Genomic DNA, 17,121 nt, shown 5'->3' on the forward strand with positions numbered 1-17,121 from the left:
TCTTACTTTAAGTTGCTGTAGGAGAAGGGAGAATGCAGCATCCTTGTCCCACACTGATCTTCCATAGTCCACAGCCTGAACCTTTGAGCAAATTTAAGTTTGGTTCTAAGGGTATATGGTCAGTCTTATTATCTGCCAGCTGGAAAACTGGAGCATAATTATTATTGGCTGCCAGTATTTTATACTTGCAACTGCAACTGTTTGACTTTTTTACATGACAGAATGCAGCCCACCAGGTAGATCCCATTAGTATTTAAGAAGGTACCCCCTTGGCCATATCAGAGAGCCAACCTAGGATTTGAATCATTGTAAAGAGCATATTAGAAGCTTCTATACCCCTGCTGAAAAAGACACCTATGTTGAAAATCCTTCATTTTGCTTAAGGACCTGTATCAGGTATAACTGTTCTTGGCTTGCAAGCAACAGAAACTCCTACTTTTGCTGGGGCTTTAGCTCAGTGGTTCTGCCATTTGCCTCACAAGTGCAAGGTCCTGAGTTCGACCCCCAGTACCAAAAAAAAAGAAATTCCTTTCCTTTTGAGACAGGATTTCACTATGTAGTTCAAGCTAGCCTTGAACTCACTGTGTAGCCCAGGCTGATCTTGAACTCACAGTGATCCTTCTGCCTCAGCCTCCCTAGTGTTGGGATTATAGGACTGTGCACCGTGCCCGGCATTACTTTTCTTATATAATAGGAAATCCAGAGAGAAAGGCCTGCTGTTACTTGGTCAGTAGCTCTGTGCTGGCATGGTCAGCATCTCTTGCTTTGCCATATCATGGTCACAAGACAGTCAGGCCAGCTGTAGGCATCTTGTTTGTGTTTAACACAGGAAGAAGAGGGGGGACCACTGGGACCTCTCCCTCTCACCAGGAAAGCAAAGGCTCTCTAGAATTATTCCCATCTGCCCCAAGTGCTGGATGATATTTTCTTTCACCCATTAAGGGCCGGAACTAGATCACAAAGCCATCTCAAACTCTAAGAAGGTCTGGAAATTTTAAGAATGGATTCTATAATTGAATTAGCCTAACTATGATCTATAGCATGATGCCTCCCTGAACAAACTGAGGTTCTCTTTTCAAGAAAAAAAGGGAGAATATATATTTTGGACATAAAATGAACAGAATATGCCTTAGCATCCTATTGACCTTTCGATGGCATTATGACCCACTTACGTGACAGATTACCTAGTCCTTTATCTTTAAGAGGCTAGTATCCACCCCTCCAAGATTTAGGCTCCTATATGCCATAGTAAACTATTAGTCCATTTCCAAAATATATATGTATCATAAATGTGTTGTTGGGGGAGAGATTTGATCCTTTTTTTCTTTTTCTCTTTCTTTGTGATGCTTGGTGTTGTTCAAACCCAGGGCCTTGCACATGCTAGGCAAGTTCTACCACTGAACTACACCCCTGACCTGAGATTTGATCCTTTGATTCCCTAGAGTATCTAATGATCCTATAATGAGAGTTTTACGTATTTATAATTATTCAAATTATCCTTAAAATTGGAAACATAGGACTGGGTAAGATTGGCAAACCAAACAGGTAATATGCCTGCTGGGTGGTTATTATAGACATCAGTGCCTGGATTCTCTCTGAAATTGCACACACCAATCACTGCTACAAATATCAAACAACAATATCTTTTCCCCGCCCACACTCTCCTAAACTAATAAGGAGCAGGGGGATGGGAAAGGAGGAAAAATATTTCTCTTATTTTGGGGAAATTTCCAAGTTCTAAGTTATAAGTAGCTGTTCCTGCCTCTAACACCCAGTCAGTGCTGCCTGGGCATTTAGTTATGACTTCTCATTTTGAAACTTTGAGGCTTTGGGGTGGCATAATCCAGACTCTTTGAGCTGGGATTTATTACTTTTTAATTGCTAGTTTCAATGGATTTCTTTATAAAATTTTTCTCAGTCTTTGACTTATCTCTGCATTTGTGAGAAAGTTTTCTCTTGAAGACACTTTTCCTTTAAACAGTATTTAAAAAAGAGAAGAAAATTCTTTCAATCTATGAAAAATAAAAGGTGAATAACCACAAAGCTTCTGAAAGCTCTTACTAACAAGTTTGGAGAGTACTTAGCTTCAGAATCTGAGCAAGCACAGTGACAGGAGTCCCAAAAGCATAGAGTCCAGTGTTCCCTTTTGATCTGGATTGATGTGCAGAGGAACACTAGCAGAAACCAAGCCAGTCAGGAGCTGGTGGTAGTAATATGCATGTCCGGGTGGCTAGATGGGTCCCCACTGTGTAGGCAAGATGAGCACCCAGTGGGTCAGGTAGCAGACTTGCTCCCCACTGACAGTGCTGGGTGCTGGAGAGATCAGGTGGGAAGTTCGCTGGGTAGTCTGGCTGAATAGAGGTAGCAGGAAAATGAAATCCTGGTTACCAGAGAAGAGGTACAGACATCAAGGAATGCACTGAAATGTGGTACTGATGGTAAAGAGGGCAGTCACTGTCTTACAGGGGAAATCAGGATTGAACCCAGAGAGTCTTTAGGCATAATTAGGATATCAGTCAGAGATCTCCAGAGAGTCAGGAACCCATAGGAACTAATAGTGTGTGTGTGTGTGTGTGTGTGTGTGTGTGTGTGTGTGTACAGAAAGATTTATTACAAGGAAGTAGCTCGTGTCATCATAGAGGCTGACAAATCCTAAGGTCTACAGTTGGGAAACTGAAGACCCAAGACAGCCATTGGTATAGTTCTAGTCTTAAAGTCTGTAATCTTAAAACCTAGAGTCTGAAGGCGGGAAAAACACTGATGTTTCAGTTTGAAGGCAGTCAGGAAGGAGGAATTCTCTTTTACGCAGGAAAGAATCAGTCTTTTTTGTTCTATTTTGTCCTTTATCTGGTTGGATAAGGCCCACCCACATCAAGGAGAGCCATTCACCTCCCTCAATCTACCAATTCACATGTTAATCTCATCTAGAAACAACCTCACAGACGCACCAAGAATAACACTTGACTGATATCTGGGCACCTCCTGGTCCCATCAAGTGGACACAAAATTAACCATGAGAGGCATTGTGTTTTATCCTGAGAGAGGGTCCAAGATTCAGAGACTTATACACAGTTCACCTATGATTGAGACCCTGGGCAAGTAACTCAGGGATGTAGTTGTATATGGGCTCATGAAAGGTTTGCCTCCCCACCAAATCCTTAACCTCAGCCTTCTTGAGAGGTAAGAGCCTTCCTTTACCAGGAAAGGTCCTGTGACAAGAAGAACTTTGGGTACAGCCTTCATGTCTCAGAGGGAGTAGAGATAGCTGATTCAGGAGTGACCCTGGCCAGTGGAGCCTCCTCTCAAGCATCTGTGGGCAAGGAAAGGTCAAACTGACAACCCTGTTCTGTCTATCCCACTTCCACTTAATCACACAGAAGCCTCTGTGATTTGGCCAAGGTGATTTGTATCTATATCAGAAAACCCAAGAAAGAATGAGAACTTGAGGCACGCAGGTAAACATCGTAGAGATGCTCAAGCGCAACAAGAGCTAAGAGTTGCTTTTCTCCAAGACTGGGAATAGGAGCTGGTGATGCCAATATGCATATTAAGAGATTAAAAAAGAGTACAGGTTCATCCAGAGCTGTAGAATGGGGAGTCATCTAATGTGGAGGCTTCAGGGGTCAGAGGCCAGGCAGAGTGAGAGATTTCAAGGCCAGAATGACAGCACTCTCCTATGTACTGGCTTGAGACTTTCCTGTTTCTTAGGCTGCCATCTAAAGGGAGCCCCAAGGATAGGTAAATCATAGTAAGGTGCTGGTAATTGAACAAGGCACTGAGTCTCCTTGGGAAAAGTCAGCTTCAGGGATAAATTTATGTGACATCATGCAGTTTAATGCTCAGAAGTCAAAAGGACACTGACACTCTGCAGCCTGGATAGAGGCTAGTATCTCTGAATGGGCTCCAGAGAAGGACGTCATCAAGAAAATTCTGGGGAGGAAGGCAACACCAAGATAAAGGTCATGCCAAACCGTGAAGTGGTACAGGCCAGGAGAATTCAAGAAACCTTGGCTAAGTATACCAAACATGTGCTGTTGATAGTTGGATTGGAAAGAGATTTAAAGGAAAGTATTGGCCATATCAATGGGAACAAATACACCTGAACCAGACTAAAGACTTGCACAGCCTCCTCTCTAAGTCGTCGATGGCCTAGCTTTTTAACTGGCCATAGGGGAGAATTAAAGGGATAAGTGTAGGGAAATGACCCTTACTGAAAGCTTTCAAGTGCAGTTGCAGAATTTTCCTTTAAAACTACATGACACCAGACATCGCTGTCATTTAGGGTCCCAGTGAGAAACATATGGTACCCTCAAATTAGGTCAGCAAAGAAGAGTTCGGTAAAGGCATCATCTTCACTGGTGTGAGTAGAGGTGTAGTTCAGTATCTTGGAGCCAGTAACTAGAGGGACCATTACCATGCCTAGATGTGAAGGTGAGAGCTGAGTGGAGGGCACCACCTGGCAGGCGCAGGGTTCTTCCAGGAAAGGATGGTGCCAACTGGTAGCAAGGAAAACATTTCCCAGAGCTTTTCTGTGGGTCTTTCGTTCCTTGTTCACAATTGGCCAAACTCAATGGAAGCCAGAGAACAAGAGAACATTTTGACCAGGATAGACTTCCGTGGAAGAAGAGAAGAGAAAGGTGAAGAATGGATATAGTCATATCAGAATATAGCCAGCAAAATGTCAATAATTTTTAAGGGCTGGAAGAACATCAGCGATGCTTTTTAAATTTTTTTCTTGTTTTTATCACAGAACAAAACATCTTATACACAAAATAGGAAGTCTAGACCATATATTCTGAATTCAATGTCTAAGTTACATTCCCAGGAATAGCAATAGCTGTCATTTGGTTAGCATGCCAACAAGATCAATTTTGAAAAATATTACCCTTTGTCAGTTCACAATTTTAATGTTCTTTCATCCTTATCACAGAGCAAAAGCAGTGCATCTCCATTATAGGACATTTAGAAACATGGATAAACTAAAAGGAGCAAATAAAGCCATCTTGTAATCCCATATGCTAGCAATAACCATTGCTAATATTATGGGATATGTTTTTCAGAATGTCTAATTCTTACCTTCATATGTATTTATATATTTTTCAACTTTTTATTTTGATATAATTTTAGACCGACAGAGAAATTACAATAATGGTACACAAAATTCTCACATTTCTTTCACAATAGTTCTGTAAATGTTAAGCCTTTACTACATTTACTTAATTCACCTCCCTTTTTATATATTCATGTGTGTGTATGTATATACAGACAAGACATACACAAATGTAATTTACAGACTTATCTTTTTTCCTGACTCATTTCAGTTTGCTCAATCTTGAAATTTTAACAGAAGCAGATTGTGCCAGTAATCTTAAAGCCATCACTATCTTACAGGTAATGGGCTGGACAATCCTCAAAATTAAAAAATAAAAGAATAATAATGATAGTAGAACTCTTATTAAGAAATTTCCATCAGATAAAAAAATGACTTAGATAAGAAGTGAACATCTACAGATTTTTGTACATACCCTGAAGTCTTATTGGAATCATGAGACAGATTGGGAAGAGTCCTGTTTGACAAATGCCCAGCAACTTTCCCGTTTATGGAGATGACACTCTCTAAACTGGGGTAGCCTGAGAGATATTAGGTAGTTATAGAGGGCTCAGAGAGGGAGTCCAGAAAGTCCCCTGGGAGGGAATGTCTGGAGGATGGTGGCTGGATCACAGGTAGCAGGGCAAAGGATGCTCCATTTCAAAGGCATTGTTGCATGACATCTCATCTAATTTAGAGAGTGGTAGATCATTTCAGAGAAGTCACTTCCAGATGTCCAAGTGTAAATGCTTGGAATAGAAGACAGAGGGAACAGGTTTGAAATTAGTCATCTGGCCAGAGCATAAAGAATCTCCCCCACAGTGGATCCACTAGGGAAAGAACAGAATTTAAGGCCTTCTGTTACATGTCAGGAGCTGATTTTGGACTAGGTTAAATAATTTTTGGGGGCATAGCATATCACCTTGAGATTTGGCATAAAAGAGTGCCAGATGCTCAAGTGTCTTCCTGGATTGTTATCTAGAGTTGAGCCTGCTCCCAAGGGGTATACAGTTGAGATGATCAGGTTGTCCATGACTCTGAAAGGCTTAGCAACATGGCCAGAATGCTACAGAATGACATTGAGCTGCATGTCCATGGACAGGGAGCTGAGAGACTCCAGCCACCCTATAAAAGAGGAGGGCATCCCTATATGCCCAGACTTAGCCACCTGGGCTTGTTTTTTAAAATTCCATTGTGTTCCTTATAAACTGAGACTTAGAGGTTTAAATAGGAGACTATTTCTTGACCAAAAAGAGAAAAACTCGCTTTAACAAAGCAATTCCTGACAGAGTGATTGTTTTACAAAGATACCTATCAATGTTGTGTGAGGGAGGCTGGCAGGCAGCATACCAGGTGAATGTCTCCCTAATCAAAGGACTACCAGGGATCTGCCCTGATACTTTGAGATCAAAGGGAAACACGCAGGAAAGATGGAATGGTGAGATTAACAAAGAAGAGAAGAAGTGAGGATCACTCCCTCATCTAGTTCCCAGTTTCAGGAGGGACAGCATGTGAGTCCTCCCATGGCATTTACAACCAAGAGTTATCTGCAAAGAGTGAATGGGGATTGAGGGCAACAGTCTTGCTAAAACTGCCACAGTGAAGCAAAGATGCAAAACCTAAGAGGAACAGAATGTGAAGACCCCGGCAGGAAGGTAGCTGAGGGGAAAAATGGCTTGAGAATGAATCTGCTTCTGGGCCTGTGGGAACCAGCATTTTGCCCATGGACAGTGATCCGTGCAGAAGACCTTCCTCTCTCCATGAGCAATCCCAGGAAAAGGTCTTCACCTTTGCTGTCCCTCTTCCTCACCACATCATCAAAAGGGCACTTGCACAGGGCAGAGGAGAGCCAGACTGTCCCTCTCCACTCTAAGCCACTAGAAACAAAGTTGAATATAGAATTTAGGGGGAAGACCTTAAAATTAATTTGTGAAATGAACAGCCAGGCTGTATAACTGTTCTAATAGATGAAAGTTACTGAAAATTATTGAGTTGATAGGAAAAGGAGTTTCAAAGGAACAGATAATAGTAATCACTGAGGCAAAGTTTTCATTTTGTACCAATAGTTCAGATTCTTCTCTAAGACAATAACATTAGACACTCAGACATTTATCTCCTCTCCCTACTAAGATGACTATATTTTATCCTTTTAGTCTGTATTCCCAAGTGTAGGTGGAGCACACCCGTGCCTAGGAAGTATCTCATCTTCCAGTTCACTGAGACCATTGCAGATCTCCTGGTACCAGCATTACTTCCTTTGTTATTAAAAGCTTTAGACAAGTGAAGCCCAAAGGAATGAAAAAATAAAAATGTTAAGTGTGATATAAAGCCCAACACTTTGGGAGGCTGAGGCAGCAGGATCAAAAGGTTGAGCTCAGCCTGGGTGACTTAGTGACTTAAATGAGACCTTGCCTCAAAATAAAAAAGTCCTGAGGTTCAATCTCTAGTACAAAAAACAAACAAACAAACAAAAAAACCAAAAGAGCTCTGGGTCTTCAGAAGCCCTTTCCACCAGGCTACTTCTGGATGATGCAGTTCACAGTAAAAAAACAAAACAAAAAACCCCAGTAGATCCTATGGGCACAATCAACATTTTCTGTACTTCTTTTATGATCAAGTGAGCTTCTTGGTTTAAAACCGTGTTATATGAGGATTGGGGGCTGAACTCAGTGGTAGTGTGCTTGCTTAGCATGCACATGGCCCTGGGTTTGATCCCTAGCACTGCAAAAAATAAACCAACATTGGATATATGAGCTATTATGTTACTAGTTGAACACTAAATCCAGACATGATGCAAATAGGAAATGCTGTCCAGACAAGGAAAACAAATTCACATCTGGAGTGTTTGTACATGTATAGAAAAAAATGCAATCCCATTTATGATAGAAGGGATTCTGTGTATGAACTTCTCTGCCTCCATTTGCCTGACTGTGAGGGCTCAGGTGTGATTGCTGCTCCTAGGGTGATAACTTGGAAAGGAAACAAGATCTGTGTGAGTAAATCCTCTTTATAAACTCTGTATTTGCCACTGTTTCACTATGTTTATGAGCCCATGAAACAGGTTCCCAGCACTGGGAAAGAGGCTGACAGACATCAACAGAACAGTTCATTTTATCCATCAGATAATTCAGGCTTCTCTGCAGCAGGAGCCTTTTAGCAAGCAATCACACGAGACACCAATTTTCTTATACTCTGAATATATTCTGAACAGTTCATTCATTCTCTTTCTTTCTCTCGAGGTCCCTGCAGAGACAAATGATACACACAAATTAAGATATTTCAAAGAAATAAAGCGGGTTATTTATAAAAGGCCACATAGGGAAACCACAAAAGCTAGTACAGTATCCTAGTGCTCTCACCATGCCTAGACCCCAAAAGCAGAGGGAAAAGAGTAGTTTCCAAGACCCACAGGAGAAAGACAGGAAGAGAGGGCCACCCAAGGAAGAGCTATATAGGTGGACCAATACAGAGAGACTCGGGAGAATAAACAAGTTGACTTCCACCTCTTTGTCCCTGCTTGTCTCCTGTCAGGATCCCTATTTACCAAGCACAATCAACAGTTTGAGAACACAGGATGCAGACCAAATAGGTCAGTCTTCCAGAGTAAAGATCAGGAAATGGGCAGAGAGGTGGAAACTAGTGATGCACTCTTGATCGAGAGGAGCACACAGGCAGTACTCAGCACACATTTCTTCAAAAAGTATATCAAGTGTACCTACTATGTGCCAATACTATTCCACATGCTGGAGATAGAGCAATCAAGAAACAAAAGCTCTTAACTTCGTGGAGCTCATAAAATAAATAAAATGTGTGCCTAAAATACATAGTCTATTAGATACTTATAAAAAAGCAGGAGAAAGATATAGAAAATATTGACTGACAGAGGACTATCACATTTTAAAATAAAGTAGCAGAAAGGGTTCCCAAGAAGACCTTAAGGATATAAGGAAGTGAGACTGCAAGTATATGGGAAAAGCAAACCATGTCAACAGCAAGTGGAAAGCCCTGAGTGAGTGTACTTGGTGTATTTGAGGAACGGAGAGAAGGCTGGTGGGTGAAGTGAATTGAGCAAGATGGACAGTATGAAGCGACAGTATCAGAGAGGTGAAGGGACAGGGCAGGCAGGGTGGAGGTCAAACCATGTAAGACTTGGGACATTGTCAGAAATCTGGCTGTTGCTATGAGTAAGTTGGGAAAGCAGTGGAGGATTTTTAGTGGAGGAGCAGTGTGATCTGACATGTGTCAATAGTACCATTTTGGCTGGAGTGCTGAGATAAGCTGAAGAAGAAAGGAGCAACAAAGGTAAAGGAAGAAGACCAGTTGGGAGAGTATTGCAACAATCTAGTTAAGGGGTGATAATGGTTTGGACCATGTGAGGCTGGTGAATGGTAAAGGTGACAAGATTTGCTGAAGGATCGGATGTGGGTGTGAAAGAAAGAAAGAAAGGAAGTTGACTCCGATTGCTCCTTACTGAGATGGGAAGGATCACAAGAAGTCTGAATTTGCTCCATATTCATAGCTGGGGTGATATAAGTGTTCAGTTTTGGACATGTTTGACATCCAAGTGGAAGTGTGAAGATACTACGTGAATCTGGATTTTAGGAGAGAGGGAAAGTTTAAATATGTTTTATAGTATGGTGTCCTGGAGACCAAGAAGAGATAATTAGCTATGACAAGTGTGGATGAAAAGTTGAATAAGATTTGGACCTAAAGTTACCACTGGAAGAAGCAATGCAAATAATATGTGTAATAGTAATTTTAGTAAGGCTACTTTAAATGGCTGGAACGGGGGGATAAAAATATTAAAGAAAGTAAGTATAGACAAGCCCCAAGGAATTATGTTATAAAGGGAAGGAAAGAAATGGGTCTGTAGCTAGAGGGGGAATTGGGACCATCAGAAGGTTTTTAAAGACAGAAGAAAATTTAAAAACCTCTTTCTTAAATTTCATTGTCACCAATTCTCCAATCTTATTCCTTCCAAGTCCCTAACTGGGTGACCAAACCATTAGGCTCAAGGGCCAGGGATTTAGCGCACTGGTTTCGCCACCTGCTGCGCAAGAGCAAGGACCTGAGTTCAATCCCCGGTACCAAAAAAAACCCAAAAAACAAAAACCATTAGGCTCTACCTGTAAACTAGTGTGAATTCTCTCCTCAAGCCTTTGTTCATAAGTAAAAAAAACTATTCATTTGGTCATGTAATTGTATCATATCATCTCACCTTCAATATAGAGTAGGTAGTCAGACAATGGGTTGTACTGTTTGAATCTTAAGCAACTGAATTATTTCCCTACTCCATTTTCCTTATTGGTTACCCCTGAAAGGGGCTCCAGGGCCACTACACAATGCCCCAAAGGCAGTGCCATTGTGAAGAGACATTTATAAACAAAAGTCCTATTTTTTCTTCTCAGTCAAATGTTCATAGGGCATTTCTCCTAAATAGCAGATGTGGATAAAGGCAGGCTTGACAGTATTGTAAAAATTGGTGGGGCACAACTTTAGTTATAAATACATGTATTAGGAAATTAAAAAGTCACTTATAAATACACAGAATATTATCTGAGTAGCTAATAAACAAACAAAAGTTTCAACTTCATTAACCATCAAAAAAGTCAATAAACATATAACTACGTGCCACTACAAACTTACTAGGGTAGCCAACATTAAAAAAAAGAAAAAAAGAAAACACCAAGTGTCTGTGAAGATGTGGAGCAACTAGAGTTCTCATCTGTGCTAGTGTAAATGATACAACCACTATGGAAAATTGTTTGGCACTATCCACTGAAACCAAATACATACATAACAAAGTTTCCACTCTTTGATATATACTCAGTATATATGAGTACATATGTTTATCAATAAACTTCAATTAGAATGCTCATAACTACTACATAGTGTAAGTGTTTCAACTGGAAACTACCTAAAAGACTATCAATGGTAGAATGGATAAATTCTGCTACAGTCTAACCATAAAATACTGTAAAGTGATATGAATGGAAGATATAAAACTCTATACAAACTATGAATGAGTTTCATGAAGTTAAACATAACAAAGTATACATAAAATCCAAAACCAGAAAAAAATTAATCTATGGTGTTAATAGGGATAGTGATTACTCATGAAAGTGGCTAGCAGGAGAAAAAAATACATGAGCTACGCATAGAATTCAAGAAGTAGACAGAAGCATAATAAAGTAAACCCAAAAGATAAAAGGGGAGAAAACAGTGAAGAGAGGAACAGAAATCACTAAGTTAGAGTGCTTAAAGTTTTAATTTGATAAATCTGTTGCAAAATTAATAAAAAGATGTAAAAAATTCAGAAAAAGGAATAAAAATAAGTAGAAAAATTTTAAAGTATTATAAATGCTCTATCTACTTATTAATTCCTACAGATATATAAAATTTTAGTATTAGCACCAGGAGAAATAGAGACATAAAAGTAGATAAATGAATATTAAACACTTGTATGACAGAGATTTCTCTTCTTCTCCCTAAACCCTCAGATCCATATGTTTTTTCATGGATAATTTCTACCAAAATTTCAGACAACAATTCATTTCTAGCTTGTGTATAAAATTTGGTCCAACAAATACAAATCAGGAAAAAAGCTGCTTAATTTTATGAGAGTATTTGTAAAAAAAGAGTATAATACAAGGACATATAGGACCATTTCATTTATAAGTATAAATTTAAATAAAATTTAAAATAGTTATTTGAATCTAATAGAGAATTTAAAAATAATACTTAAAAATTGATTAACTGAATTTTATCTTAGAAGTTGAGATATGATTTTATATATAATCAATCAAAATTTCCCATTCAGGGCTGGGGATTTAGCTCAGTGGTTCTACCACCTGCCCTGCAAGCTAAGGACCCGAGTTCGATCCCTGGTACCAAAACCAAAAAAATTTCCCATATGTACAGACATTTTTCCATTAGGAAAATGCAGAAAAAGAACTTACAATAGTAGTATTTGATATGTTTCAACACTTACGGATGACAATTTTTTCAGAAAACAAAATTAGAAAGAAATTCTTCAATTTGATAAAGTTGATATGTCAAAAACAAATGCAAATATTATATTAGTATAGAAATTTTAGATTTGGAGAAAGATAAAGATGCCCTGATCTCCACTGTTGTTCATACTCAAGGTCCTAGCTAACTTTGTAATAAAAAGAAAAATGGTATAAGTGGCTGAAGAGATCGGGGGAAAGAGATATAACTGTCTTTTATATGTAAATTACGTGAACAATGAAGTAGAAAAACCCCCCAAAATCAATAAACTATTAAGAACTCACTTAAGCCAGTAACAACCAAGTAGAAAATGTAATAAAAAGCACTATTCATATTAGCAACAAAATTATGAAATATCTAGGAATAAATTTAATCCCAAATGTAAAGATTTCTATGAAGAAAACTTTAAAACTCCAATAAAGGACATAAAGAATATCTAAATAAATAGAATTTATATTTTTAAATGATACAATTTGGTAGTAAAAGAACTTATACAAATTGATAGTATAATAACATTTTAAATGTCTATTAATGAAAGAATGGATAAGTAAATTATGGTATATCCATACAGGAATAGTGTTCAGCCATAATGAAGTACAGATACATGCTATAATATGGATGAACCTATTAAAGTGAAAGCAACCAGACACACAAGAACACATAATGTATGATTTCATTAATACAAAATATCCAGAATAAATATATCTATCCATAGAGATAGAACACAAATTGATAATGTTGAAACCACTTTAGATATTTCAAATGAAGGGTATTTCATAGAGGGAATTGTTCACACAGGTATTAGAATACTGTGTAAGCTACAAAGAGTTCAAGCAAATGCAGAGATCAATATTTTTAGAAGCAGCTATCATTCCAGAGGTGAAGGAGCAAAGCAATGAAGTGATGTTACCAGAACCTAGAAAAGAGACTTCACTATTAGCTAGAGCTTAGACTGCTGAGAGGGTGGAAGCCAGACTCTTAAAGGGGCTGTGGCCAAATTGATAAAAACAAATGGGTATGTTTGACTGCAGCTAATGTCTTGATACAACACTGGGAAATTATTACTAGGAGTGCTCAAAGAAGCTGGAGGCTGGAATCATAGTTGGGTGCTATAGCTGGAGAGCTTGGAGACTCAAACTGGAAATTGGAAGAGAGTCCTTCTTCCCTCCTCCACTCTCCAGTTCCATTTGGCAAAAGCTAGCTGGCAGAAGAATCTGGAAAATGAAATTTGCAGAATTTAGTTGCACTACCATAATAGAAAGTATAGAAAAATGATAGGTAGATGGCTGACACACTTGCTGCAAGATGGGAAAGGTGGATTGTTGTCTCTGCTAGATAAAAGTAGTTTCTGGAGGTTTTTTTCTAGACAAGATAACCCAATATTGCCTAGATTCACTGAACATCACCAATTTGCTATTTTTGGCTCATTTTGTGTGTTGGAAGGTACTGCAGATCAAACCTGGAGGTTCTGGGCCTTTTCTTTTTTATTTTGAGACAGAGTCTCACTAAGTTGCACAGGGTAACCTCAAATTTGTTATTCTCCTGCTTCAGCCTCCCAAGGAACTGGAATTACAGGCATGTGCCACCACACCTGGCTTGTTTGGCCTTTTTGTTGAGGAGAGATACTGGAACAACATCATACAGATATGATGCAGGATGTAGAGTAGATAGAGATAGAGGAGATTGAAAAGAGACAAAAGAGAATGACACTTTGTGTTGGGCTACATTCCTTTTTTAGGCATTCTGTTTTATTATATTTTAGGTGTCTCCTGGCAAAGAGTAAATGGCTGTTTTTTAAAAAAAATACCTGAGGATATCTTTCTTCTAGATCAGTTTAATTCATTTGATTTTTGTGATTATTAATTTAGCTGAATTTATTTTGACTATCTTATTTCCTGGTTTCAATTCACTATGTTTTTTCACTTTAATTCAGATTCTTGCTTTCTTCACATATGAGATGTGATTGAAAAATACATCGAATGTTTAAATTTTTAAAAAATATATTACAGTAAAAGACATATTGCCATTAATCCCCTCAAGATACTTCCCTTTTCTTCAAATATACTTATCTCATCATTGTTGCTATGTTCTGAAGGAGTTCTGGAAGTCCTCTTTCACAACTGTCTTTAGTTGCACTGTCATAGCTGCCTTGATGTTCTGAATCAACTCAAAACATTTTCCTTTCATGGTCATTTTAACTTTTGGGTAGAGCCAGAAGTTGCATAATGCCAGATCCAGGGAATAAGGTAAATGAGGACACACTGTAAATTTTTTTGGTAATTGTTTTTACAAACCTGCCTTTCCATTAGATGGCACTCAGCAGCATTATGTAGCATTCACCATATTTTTTATCACATCTTATAAACATACTCATGAAAGAGGATTTCCAGAACTGCTTTAAAAAGTTGCAAGAACAATGGGATAAATATGTCTGAATTCAGGGGAAGTATTTTGAGGGGAATTAATAGTAATATATCTCTTACCATAATAAAATTTAAACATTTACTGTACTTTTGATCACAGCTTGTATATTGCATCATTTTTATTTATTTCTTCTATTTTCTTGAAAATTAAGTAGGGCATCTCCCACTTATATTAATAATCCTTTCCTGAAAGCTAGATATTATGTATAAAAATGCTACATGTATTTTCTATCATTTTAAATAGAAAACATTATAATGGGTTATGTGTCAACAAAAATCCTCCCATGAAACTTCTAAAACATCTGAATATCATTAACAAGTTATATTAGAAAGAAAATACTTTAAAATTGTATTCAAATCAGAAATAATATAATTATTAATAAAAAGTTTAGGTTGGGTGTGCCTGTAGTCCCAGCACTTGGGAGGCTGAGGCAGGATGATTACTGTAAGTTCGAGGCCAACCTGGGCCACATAGTGAGTTCAAGTCCATCCTTAACTACATAATGAGACCCTGTCTCAATAAATAAATAAAAAATAAAAAGTTTATTTGATGCACTAATTTGGCTTCTCAGCATCAGTAACATCTGAAATTCATATCCTTTTGTCAATAATTGTGCTTTATAAAATGGCTACATATGATCTGCACATTATGGTAATTGTACTTGGAATGTGAACCAAATTATTATTTACATGTCTTTAAAATACATATTTTTAAAGTTGTATTGAGTTTAAGGGCCATGGATACCAATTTTTCTTAGGCAATACATAAAAAACCCTGGACTGAGAGATCAACTTCTAAAAAATGAGCATTTAAAAGCAAGAAAATATTCACTGGATTAAAAAGCAAAATATTCCTTGGGAAATATTCATACATTCCTGTAGTTATTACCTTTAAAATTTCAGCATGTAATATTTACAATGTTCACTTCAGGTGGAGATGAGGAAGAATTGGTCTGTTTGCTCATGGTGCACTAGACCCATTCTGTGGTCATTGTCAGGCCCTTTGTGTCAGATCTCCTTTCCTTAGAATCCTGTGCTGTCCTCTCACGATACCCTCAGGGCTTCTCCACCTGTAAAAACCATGTCATACCCCCTCAGAAGAATACCTGACAAATCCTCAGGTTAATTTGGGGCTCTTTTCCTCTCAAGCCTGTCTAAATTTTCTGTAACCATCTTGGGTAGTTGTCTATCATCAAAGGAAAGTCCCCAGTTGCTCTTTATTAAGGAGTTTCTACCTGTCACCATCAGAGGGCGACTTTCAATAGTTTCCTGGATCTAGCTCCCTCTTGGGGTATAATTCCAAATTGTTTCCTGGTGTCGTTTCTTTCCTCCTCCATTAAAACTCCCTAGAACCCACTATCATTTCAAACATTTCCCCAAACCATTCTTAGCCTAATCTTCAAACATAAAAGCAGTCAAACCCATATGTAAAATTAGAGGGACACCCTTTTTTTAATATGACTCTTACATAACTAAGACTAATAGATATCAATCTCTCTTTACTCATCTATTGATATATCCCATTTATTTTCTGTCTTTTCTAAGGCTAACATCCTCAAGTCATAGTTCTCTGTTTATTTGAAACACCCAGTAGATTGGCCCTGCCTGCTGATCAAGGTCCTCCCACTATTTCTACACCAGACTGACTCCATAACTAAAGACATAATGGATGCTGGCTTTCTGTAGATTTTTTAGACTTTGGGATGGCCTTGTCTTATTCTTCTTGTAAGTAGACACCTCTTTATCTGCATCTAACCATTGCTATATTGCTATGATATCCATAAATGAAATTAAATTATAACTAGTAGACAAACTAGGACTAAATAAGAGCATGGAGCAGTGGGTGGATAAGTAGGAAAAGGCTTTGGACAGGCTGTAGATATGTCATAAAATCCCTTAATATTGGTCCCACCTGATTTTTCCTTGAATCTAGTATTTCTTCTTTCAAAATCAGATTTTTAAAAATTTAGAATGAGTATCACATACTACAAATTCCTTGCACTAATAAGTCAAAACCAATAGTTGAGTTTTCAATCATTCATTCAATCCCAAAATACTACTACCATACACACTGGGGATTAGTGTGAACCAAAGACTTTGGCATATTAGATATCACAGTCTTGTGAAGAAAATTGATAAGAAATGAACAACTATATAAGGAATAAATCTAAGGGCTTTGAAGAATAATAAAGCATAATAAAAAATAGAAGATGATTGAGAGAGAGTATCCATTTAGAAGGTGTTTCTTATAAAGGAATACTTGAACAGAAAATGAATGAAGAGAGTAAGCCATATGAAGTTCTTGAGAATACAATTAAAGAAAGCTCTGAAAGGAAATGACTTTGGCATGTTCAAAGACTAGCAAGAAGCCCAAGTTGGCAAGAGCAGCTGACATGATAGAAGTCTAGCAGAAGATGAATCTAGGGAGGCCAGGGAGAATTGCACAGGTTCTTACAAGATATGGCAGCAGTTTGAATTTTATTCCCAAAACAATAGAAAAATATTAGCAGATTCTGAGTAAGAAAATTTTATGATTCTTTTACAATAAAAATGATCTATAGCTGGATAGATGGCTGCACATGCCTGTAATCCCAGCAC

Source organism: Heterocephalus glaber, unplaced genomic scaffold (assembly GCF_053883595.1).
Source record: "Heterocephalus glaber isolate CG9 unplaced genomic scaffold, H.glaber_assembly_v1.0 deba00000546, whole genome shotgun sequence".
NCBI lineage: Eukaryota > Metazoa > Chordata > Mammalia > Rodentia > Bathyergidae > Heterocephalus > Heterocephalus glaber.